Genomic DNA, 11,029 nt, shown 5'->3' with positions numbered 1-11,029 from the left:
TCCAAAATACATTTTCAGTATTTACAGAAATGCCACTAGATTTGTTTTGCTCATAAAAACTTTGTTTTAGCTCTGAATTAACCCGTTCAAATTGTGTTAGCTTCGTAATTTCATAATCTATGTGTTAGTACCACTGTTAATCAATTTTGCAACTTTTAAATTTCGTGGTTAGGTTTAATTAAATAAAGTGCTATAGGAAACCCTGTTTAATTCATAACTTTCGTGTTTTAGCTCTGATTTTCGTGAACTTCGCGTTAACGTGATCATAGTGAGACGTAGATTATTTTCATAAACATTTTATCTTATTTTCTATACTATTGGTGTACTGTTCTAACTATAGGATTGTTTGCTTTGCATGAATGTTCCTGGAATGTTGTGTGTTGCCGTGTTGGTCGTGTTCAGACGATGAGAAGAATGTTGGAGAGCCAGAGTTCTTCGACGACTAGTAGGACCAGTAGGAGTTTGTGAACCAAGGTAAGTATAGCATGGGCCTACCTTGATGTCCTATTCACTTTAATCATTTACTCATGTGCATGTGTCTAACTTTGATAACCATAAGGACATTCTAGTCATTTGATGACATGTTCCCATGACTCCTATGGGTTAATTGCATATGGGTAGATTGCTAGCGCTCTAACTGAACATGATCTAAACAATGGTTAAAGGTTCTATGGAACTAAAGGTAATACATGCTCTATAACAACTGATCCATAGGGCGAAGGTACAAATGACTTTGATCATGTTGCTCCAGGCCCTCCATAAGGACTTATCTATCGGCAAAAGCTGGGACTGACAGTGCAACCATGAGAGTCATATGGCTCTGACTTTAGCTCAGTAATATGACCTTTTCTAGCTTGTTAGAGGTTACCTTTATGGCGCAAAAGGGGCTTGCCACATTGGGTATAGGGCTGCCTCTGTTCCTATGTGTATAGCCACGATGGATATGTGCCATAGGAAAGGGGGTTCTTACATCTGCCTGCCGAGGAAACCTAGCGGCCCTAACTTGTTAGAGAAACCTATGAAATGACTTCATTGTGTACCCTACCCGCTCACCTTGGAAGTGACATGGGAGTAATTAACTCGGGCATATGGGAATCATGACTCGCGATGAATGTGCATCACCTCTGCAGAGGGTTACAAACTATTATAATAGCCGTGCTCACGGTCACGAGCGGCCCGAAAAACTCACAGAATAATTGGTTACTCATTGTGGTTCATTTATGATGGTATACGATGATAATATGATGCAAATGATTCTGATATCTGATTATGTGGGTATAAATGGGAACTTAAGCATAACTTGATAATAAAATCTTGATTTACTAAAAGTGCTAACTGCAATAAACTAGTGTCATCCTTTTTGAGCTACATAACCCCATGTTATCTTGTTAAGTACGGCAAGTACTTACGCTTGTTTATTTCTATATTTGGATAAAAATCCTGGATGGGTAACAGATGACAACGTGTATGAGGAGTTTCCTGGGGATTTTTAGGCTTGTGGTCAACCAATTGACCTTCCCTGTGATGGTGTTCCACGAGAGAGAGTTATCTTTTATTTTCCGCTGTGATGTGTAAGACTAAGTTATGTTATTATCGTGATGTAAGATACACTGTGGTGATACTCTTTTACCATTTGTCAGCTTGTGTGTGTGACTGATCCTTGGGCACACATGAGTTAGTGCATTCAATTTTATCCTTAAAATTGAGTGTGACAAACCTATCTTCGAGTTCCAATAATCATAGCATTTCACTGCATTATGTTTAAATAACACATCCTTCAAATTCGATCACTTTGAATTTGGAGCATGGTGGTTAGTCAATGGCAAGCTGTGGTTGTGAGATCTGAGGTTTGAGGCTTCCCTTTTTGTCACCCGGTAGAGGGAGAGGTCTGGTATTATTGGGGTTAGCTTGAGGGTTCCCTTCGTCACAGGGACTTAGAGGGAGATTATGGGGGAAAAAAGATGTAGACTCTACAGGGTACGAGGTGGTCATAGCCTCATAGAAGGGGGTTGAGTGGTGAGGCCATGGAGAATTGCTGGCAATGGAACTCGGTGGACCGCGCCGCTAGGATAGGGGAGCTTGAGATGAAGTGGCTAGCAGCATGGACAACGATGGTGGACCTGGCAATGTGTATGCAATCAAGGTTAATTTTCTCAACTTGGTATGTGTGTTTATTTTTCCTAAATTCATTCTACAATTTAACTCGTCGATGACAAATAGTACAGTGACCTTGTCATTCTCAACGTATGTTAGTTCAATCTCTCGAAGCTTCTCATCACAGTGAGTGAGTGCGTGAGAGGGTGTGCAACTGTGCATACACATGCTCATAGAGGTGAGTGTGAGCATCTGTGTATACTTTGTGTTTTCAAAAAAGAAAAAAAGTATACAAAGAAACCGTGGGATGAGAAATCAACGGTTCAGATCAGTTACCCGAGAAAATACATGATTTAAGCCAACTGACCTATGTAGCGCCGCCCAAAGAAAAAAAGTGTACTTTTGAGATGATCAATTATAATTAAATAGTTTGTTGTTGCAGAGAGGCAGGTGCCAATGAACCTAGGCTTACTTGTTTCATGGGAACAAGTGAAAAATCTATGTACTATCACTCTAAGCCCGGTAGTAGAGTACTAGTATTATAGGTATAGCAGAAGGGAGGGGCATAGAAGCTTCTTGCTTGTGTATTATGGACACAACTACTATAGTAGTAGTTGTACTCTTTCTGCCTGTACTTGCTCATAACTGTCTGGATTTTGGAGCAAGTCAGCATGAACAAGTAGAGCTAGGTAATCATACATTGTATTACATTATATAGCCCTCATTATCAGTTTCTTTCAGCACGACAAGAACCATGCTACACTCTAGCTGACACTAGCCTCTTGCGTGCGTAGACTGTGTTGGTCCCCAGATCTCCGGTATGGGTGAGCCGATCGTTCACTGTTGTTGCCGACCACACACACTACAGCTGAAGGTAGAAAAAGGAAGGGAGAACCAAACACACACACACATAGCATAAGCACCAGCGTTGGCCGGAGCTCTGCAGAGGAGATGGCAAAACTGAAATCGCTCACTTTACTGAGTTGCAGTGAGAAGCTACATATACAACTCTACCCATCTAATCCTAGTACACAGACATGTCAGACTGTCATGCTGCTACAGTGACAAGATGTGACAGCAAGGCTGATTTTGGCGCCTGCCCCTGCTGTGGCTACAGTGCGGCAGGGGAGCCTTTCGGCGCCTGCCCCTGCCGCGGTTACAGTGCAGCAGCAGGGAGCCCTTTCGGTGTCCGCCCCTGCCGCGCGTTTAGAGATGGGAGAGCAGCAAATTACTTTACGATTCTTTCCCTAATCCTGCTCCTAACCCTAGAATCTCTACCATGCCGATCATCTTCTTTAGCACCATGAACCGAAGACGACCGAGCGGCTTGGTGAGGATGTCCGCGAGTTGCCGACCAGTTTCGACGAACTCGATAACGATTTGCTCTCCATCGACACAGTCCCTGAAGAAGTGGAACTTGATGTCGATATGCTTGCTCTGGTCGTGGAGAACCAGATTCTTCGTGAGGGCGATGGTGGGCTGGTTGTCCACCATCAGTGCTGGTGGGTGAGCTTCCACACCGGTCAGCTCGTCTAGCAGCCAACGCAACCACACAGCTTGGCACGCTGCTGTGGCCGTCGCCATGTACTCTGCCTCGCACGTGGACAACGCCACCACCTTCTGTTTCAGCGACAGCCACAAGATTGGAGCCGACCCAAGGAAGACGAGTACGCTAGAGGTGCTCCGCCGTCCGTCGATGTCCCCCGCCATGTCTGCATCGCTGAACACAGTGAGCTACAGCCCACTTCCGCCGATCTTGGGGAAGACGATCCCCTGATCCACCGTCCCCTTGATGTAGTGCAGCAGCCGCTTCACCGCGGTCTAGTGATCCTCTCAGGGATCCTCCATGAAGCAGCTGACGTAGCCCACGGCGAACGCAATGTCCAGCCTCGTATGGACTAGGTAGCATAGACCGCCGACGATGCTCCGGTAGAGTGTTGCATCTACCTTCGTCGCGGTACTAGTCTTCATCAGCTTCAGCTGCTGCTCCATCGGAGTCACGCACGGCTTGCACTCAGCCATGCCGCTCCGCTCCAACAGCTTCGAGGCGTACGTGCTCTGATAGAGCATGAGCACCTCCTTCTCCTGTCTCACCTCGATGTCGAGGTAGTAGGAGAGCATGTCGAGATTGCTCATTCGAAAACGAGCCGCCATCTCACGCTTGAAGCTATCGATGTCCTCCGCACGTGTGCCGGTGACGATCAAGTCGTCCACATACATGCCGACGATAAGCTCCTCTTCCCCCATCGCCGCGTGTAGAGAGCGTGCTCAGTTGCGCACCGCGTGAACCCAAGCTCGCCCAGCATGGTGTCAAGCTTGGCGTTCTACGCTCATGGGGCCTACCACAGCCCGTAGAGCGCCTTGCGCAGTCGGAGCACCCTGTTCTCTGCTCCCTTGATGGTGAAACCCGAAGGTTGGCTGACGAAGACCGTCTCTGCCAGCTTGTTGTTGAGGAAGGCTAATTTTACGTCCAGGTGATGGACACACCAGTCCTTCGTTGCTGCCAAAGCCAGCAGCAGTCGGATAGATTCCATGCGCTCTACCGACGCAAAGACTTCCTTGAAGTTGATGCCCTCGTGCTGGACAAAGCCTCGGGCGATAAGGCACGCCTTGTGCTTGACAATAGCGCAGCGCTCGTCCCGCTTGACCTTGTACACCCACTTTAGGCCGATCGGACGACATCCTGTAGGTGGATCGACGAGCTCCCAAGTCTTATTTTCCTCGATCGCCTTCATCTCCTCCAGCATCACCCATCTTCAATTTGCATCGCGCTCGGCCAACGCGAAGTGGGTGGTTCCTCTGCATTGATGAGAAGCAGCTCTAGATCATTGAGCAGCTGACCCACCAGGCTTAAGGACCCTGTGCTGCCAACGATGGCATCCAGCTTGTAGAACCACACCTCCTCACCGTCGTGGAAAGCATCCACGAACTCTATGATGTCGCTTGGAGGTGAGGTGAACTCGATCGGCGTCGATGGAGTCCCCTGTTCTACCAGAGTGGTCGACACAGCACCTGGAGTGCTCGGCACCCCGGCTGCAGTGCTCGGCACTACTCTTGGACCGCTCGTCACCACTCCTGGAGTGGTTGGCACCACTATAGGAGTGCTTGACACCAGTCTTAGAGTGGTTGGCACCATTACAAGACCTCTCGGCTCCGCTATGGAAGCGTTCGGCACCCGTCCTGGAGTGGTCGGCACCAATGCAGGACCGCTCGGCACCTCTCCCAGAGTGCTCGGCACTACCCCAGGAGTGCTTAGCTCTGTTGTTGGAGTGGTCGGCACATCCTCTCTAGCGTCTTCATGACCGTGGATGACCAAGTAATCGACGACGAAGGTGCTGGTGAAGCCGCGCAGCTTCCCCCATGCCTGGACTGTCCCAGTCCTAGGCCGCCTTATCATCAAACACGACATCACGTGAGACAACCACCTTGCCTCCACGTGGGTCGTAGAACCAGTACGCCTTGGTACCTTCCTCGTAGCCTAGGAGCACCATCGGTGTGCTCCTGTCCTCTAGCTTGGTGAGGATCGGCTTCATCTTCCTGACATGGTCGATGCAGCCGAATGTACGGAGGAAGGACACGCTCGGCTTGCGCCCATACCAAGCTTCGAACGGCGTCACGCTCTTCAAGGCCTTTGTGGGCGCGTGATTGAGCATGAACACTGCCGTGGTCACCACCTCACCCCAGAACCTTGCCGGCATGCTCTTGGCCTTCATCATGGATCGATCCATGCCAACCACCGTCTGGTTCCACTGCTCCACCATGCCATTCTGCTGTGGTGAGTACGGCGTGGTGTGGTGTCGTACCACACCCTGATCCGGGCAGTACGCAACAAACTCCACCAAAGTGAATTCACCGCTGCGATCAGTTCGCAGCACACGCAGCTTCTTGCCACTCTCCACCTCCGTGCGCGCCTTGAACTTCTTGATCGCCTTTACCACCTCGTCCTTGCTCATCAGAATTTGCAGCCACATATAGTGACTGCAATCATCTACGAGCAGGAGGAAGTACCGCCGACCACCATTTGTGGCTGGCGTGATTGGCCCGCAGAGATCGACGTGGATGAGCTCAAGAGCGTCCGCCGCGCTATAGTTGGCCGCCTTTGGGAACGGCAGCCTCCTCTGCTTTCCGACCAGGCAACTGTCACACAGCTCGCCTGCATGCTTGATGTGGGGCAGCCCTCGGACCATTCTCCAACCGATTGAGTGCATCGAAGCTGAAATGGCCGAACCGGGCATGCCACAACCATGGCTCCTCGGTGTGTCATGCTGCCAAGCACACCGACTGCTCCACCTTCAAGTCGAGCAGGTATAATGGATTATGTGAGCGTTTTACCTTCGTGAGAAGACGCCGTTCCCGATCTCGAATCTTTAGTATCCCGCTCTAGATCAGTACCTCGCATCCACGCTCGTCCAGCTACCCAGTGCTGATGATGCTTGAACACAACTACGGGATGTAGTACACATCCATCAGCACGAGGTGCACACCATTCTGGCACCTGAAGATGACGGTGCCACGCCCTCAGATCACCACCCTTGAGCCGTCACCGAACTTCACCGTGTCGGTCACGTTGCCGTCGAGCTCGAAGAAGGCTTCCTTGGAGCCCGTCATGTGGTTGCTGGCACCGGAGTCCATTACCACCACTGCTCCTGTTTGCCGCCCACACATCCAAGGTGGACTTGGGCGCGCTGTTCGTCGATGTTGACAGCCTTCAGAGCCTTGCCGTGCCCTTTCACTGCCATCACCTCAACCTTCTCCTTGGCCTCAACGTCATGCAGTGCACAGAACATCGCCATCAGGAGAGTGGCCTCAACATCCTCATCAGCCTGCGCTAAAGGAGCCTCAGCCTTCTTCTCCTGCTTGCGATTTGGGCACTCATTTGTCCAATGGCCCGTCTTCCCGCAGCGCCGACAGACGTTCGGGTCGATCTTCTTCTTCTTCTTCTTCGAAGAAGCCTTGTCGCGGCACTTGCCATAGCCACCGTGGCTGGAGGAGGCTTCCCCGGACTTCTTCTGGGCAGCCCATTCCTCCTTTGTCAGCAGTAGCTTGCCGTTGTCCGTCGTTGTTGTGGCCTACTCCATGCGCTATTTCACCGCCCGCAGATGCCTTGTCACATCCTCAATGGTGAGGGTGGCTAAGTCCAGCATCGTCTCTATAGAGAGAGCAATCGGGATGTACTTCGCCGGCACGAAGTGGAGGTCCATGGAGACCGCCTCTTCTTCGTCGATGGTGACGCCGTGGCTCCTCAGCTTGCTGATGAGCGACTGTAGGCGGAGGGAGAAGTCCTCCACCAACTCACCATCCTTGAACTTGAGGTTGGCGTACTCCTGCTTCAGCAGCTGGGCCGTCGCCTTCTTTGCGCGGTCGAAGCCGACGCGCATCGCTGCAATGGCCTCCCACGCCTCCTTAGCAGAGTTCTTCGCCCCCAACGGCTCCCTGTACTCCGCTGGCATAGCAGCGAGGATAGCCTCCAATGCTGGCATGTCGTCTTCTTCGTTGTCGGTGTCCTTATCAATGGCATTCTAGAGCCGTCGGACTCTGAGCTTGATCTTCATGGTCACTGCCCACTCGCCATAGTTGGTGGAGTCAGCATCGGTCAACTGGTGCCTCTGACCTCCCGCATCGTGCGCACGACGACCTCCTGTTGTGGCTGGGCAGCCACAGCAGCGCCGCTGCTGTCGCCCATCTCCGAACCGTCCGTCATCGCCTGCGGTTAGTCCGGCGCCGGCGCTTGTACGGCTCCGATACCGCTTGTTGGTCCCAAGATCTACGGCACGGGTGAGCCGACCGCTCACTGTCGTTGCCGACCACACACACTACGGCTGGAGGTAGAAGAAGGGAGGGAGAACAGAGCGCACACATATAGCACAAGCACCAGCGTTGGCCGGAGCTCTGCAGAGGAGATGACAAAACTGAACTCGCTCACTTTACTAAGTTGTAGTGGGAAGCTACATATACAACTCTACCCATCTAATTCTAGTACATAGACATGTTAGGCTGTCATGCTACTACAGTGACTAGATGTGACAGCAGGTCTGACTTTGGCGCCTGCCCCTGCTGTGGCTACAGTGCGGCGGAGGAGCCTTTCGGCGTCTGCCCTTACCACGGCTACAGTGCAGCAGCAGAGAGCTCTTTCGATGTCTGCCCCCGCCGCACATTCAAAGATGGGAGAGCAGCATATTATTTTACCGACTGACAAGCAAGTCTCTGTCTCTTGTGCACAAGCACAATACACAAACGGTCACAGGACACACCTCACCTCAGCACGCATGGTGAAGGCAAACCCATGACGAGACACGCAGGCCACACACAGCTAGATAGATAGAGCTAGGGAACCAAGGTCGCAGCAGGCACCAGCAGCCAGCCAGTACATAAGCAGCAGTCTGCCCCGTAGCCACCACCTGCTCGAGGCCACCATTCGCCATTCGGTTGGTGCTGGTGTCTAGCCTTGAGCAGGCCTGTCCAGCGTGCAGTTAGTTGCATCGGTCGCCGGCCGGCCAGCCATGGGGAGGTCTCCTTGCTGCGACGAGAATGGCCTGAAGAAGGGCCCCTGGACTCAGGAGGAAGATGAGAAGCTGCTGCACTACATCCAGAAGAACGGACATGGCAGCTGGAGGACCCTGCCGAGGCTGGCCGGTACACGAATTCATTCCCTTCTCCATCATATCGATCGTCTAGCTTGTATCAATCAGATGATCATAGAGCTACCGATGATGGAGCTGAACAATGATCCTGCTGCTATACCTGATGGCATGGCATGGCATGGATGCAGGTCTGAACAGGTGCGGCAAGAGCTGTCGGCTGCGGTGGACCAACTACCTGCGGCCGGACATCAAGCGTGGCAAGTTCTCGCAAGAGGAGGAGCAGACCATCCTCCACCTGCACTCCGTCCTGGGCAACAAGTGGTCCGCCATCGCCACGCACCTCCCCGGCCGCACCGACAACGAGATCAAGAACTTCTGGAACACGCACCTCAAGAAGCGCCTCATCCAGATGGGCTTCGACCCCATGACGCACCGCCCGCGCACCGACTTCTTCGCCGCGCTCCCGCAGCTCATCGCGCTCGCCGCCCTCCGCGAACAGCTCGGCGGTGGTACCGCCGCCGCCGACCAGTCCCGCGCCGGCGCCGGCGTGGCCATCGTCCAGCAGGCCGCCAAGCTCCAGTACCTGCAGTCCCTCCTCCAGTCCGCGGCCACCACCATCGCCGCCGCCGCCTCCTCCGCTCCGTCGTCCTACACCGAGGCGGCGGCGGCGGCGGCTCTCGGTCTCGGCGCCATCTGCTCACCGCAACTGACGGCGGCGCTTGACAGTTCTACCACTACTACTGCCCCGGTGTCGTCGTCCGTGGACAACGCCAGCGGCCAGCTATTAGCATGCACGTTCCCCGAGGCGCCCGTCAGCAGTGAAGAAGATGAAGCCAATAACCAGCAACAGCAAACAGGCCTCAGCAGCTATGGCCTCAGCCGCGCCGATGATGTCGTTGACGTGTTCGCGTGCCACGGTGGCAACTCATCATCGCTGCCATCCCCTGACCGACCTAGTTCGACGCGGCCAGCAACCTGCCGGTGGATGGTTGCATGCGCAGCGCCACGGCGTCGTACAGCTTCGGTGGCGGCTCCAGCTGCAGCCCGCTCCCTTGGCCGGAGTTGTTCTTCCCCGACGACCCTTTGATCACTGATTTCCTATGACATCAATCACTGCGCATCATACTACATATTTGCTTGTGCAAGCACATCTTGTATACTATACTATATACGCTGATCTATATATATACGTATCTCCCTCTGAATTTTGTAAGCTTCGCGTACACACACATACATATATGTATACATACGTGCATGCCTTTCAGCACATGTATGGAGTACTGTGCTGTGCTCCATATGATATTCTGATAGCATGACACATTAATTCAAACATCAGAGTATATAGAATATATATAAACACATACTCTGAATATATGCTAGCTCGATCAGAGACGAGGAGTGTCAAGTGTTCAAGTGAGTCGTTCATGCATGAGAATAATACACATACTGCAGTGCTTATATATTGTAAATTTGTAATACTGATGATATATATGAAACCAAAATACCAAAAGGATCTTTGGCTGCAATTAATTTTCCAAATTTATGTAAATGTATTGCATATTATGTGAATGTATATATGCAATAAATCCATGCCTTACACCTTTATTTTGCTGAGCTTTAATAATTAGCATGATATTGACCAGAACAGTTGGAAAGTGTGTAGAGGTCGAGTAGTCTGCTGTCTTGGGCTTTTGTTGGCGACCAAACCTCCCCTAACACTGAGGACTCCTCGCTAGCTCTCATGTCCTTCACAACATTGCTTTGTCATTGTATGTCATGTCAAAAAAAAGGCAAGTTGGAAAAGAACCGTGCAAAGTAGATAAAATAAAATCCGTATTGTGATCGACCCTTGGCTTCTCCGTTTTTCCTGGCGAGCAGGTACGAGCTGATTCACTCACTGACGCTACAAGATCGATCGAGCCGGCTGCCGGCCGGCATCTTATATTATTACTGATGAAGAAACTTCACAGTTTCACACTGCCGGTAATAGGGCCTCGGCGGCGACGGCGACGGCGACGATGACTGAGGTGATCGTCGAGCAACGGCCGGGAGTGAACGAGAAAGCAGCCCGGCCGTGCAACCGAATAAGAGGTGGAGTTGGTCGCGGTTGCTAGCTAGGGAAGTTTTAGAGCAAAAGCTCATCACGTCGCACGCACTGTGAAAGAGATGCTCCAGCTGAGACCGATCGCAGTAGTGCAGTGGCGGACCTTGCCAAAAAAAAAAACCCGGGTGGGGCTCAATTTGCACTACCTGCTGACTTTGTGTACATGGTCGTTATGTGGGTTTGCATGAGTTGAAGGTATGCTTGGATCATAGGATTTTGTATGGAATCTAGAGTTTCCCGTTCCTCTGCA

General features: G+C 51.7%; 1 pseudogene; it reads left to right on the top strand.

Annotated features, from left to right (window-relative positions):
- Positions 1-8,528: 8,528 nt before the first annotated feature.
- LOC136472636 (transcription factor MYB93-like) lies at positions 8,529-9,815 on the top strand (annotated as a pseudogene).
- Positions 9,816-11,029: the final 1,214 nt, after the last annotated feature.

Source organism: Miscanthus floridulus, chromosome 8 (genome assembly GCF_019320115.1).
Source record: "Miscanthus floridulus cultivar M001 chromosome 8, ASM1932011v1, whole genome shotgun sequence".
NCBI classification, from domain to species: Eukaryota; Viridiplantae; Streptophyta; class Magnoliopsida; order Poales; family Poaceae; genus Miscanthus; species Miscanthus floridulus.
Note: the sequence above shows the minus strand (reverse complement) of the source record. Positions and strands in the feature narration are given on the sequence as shown.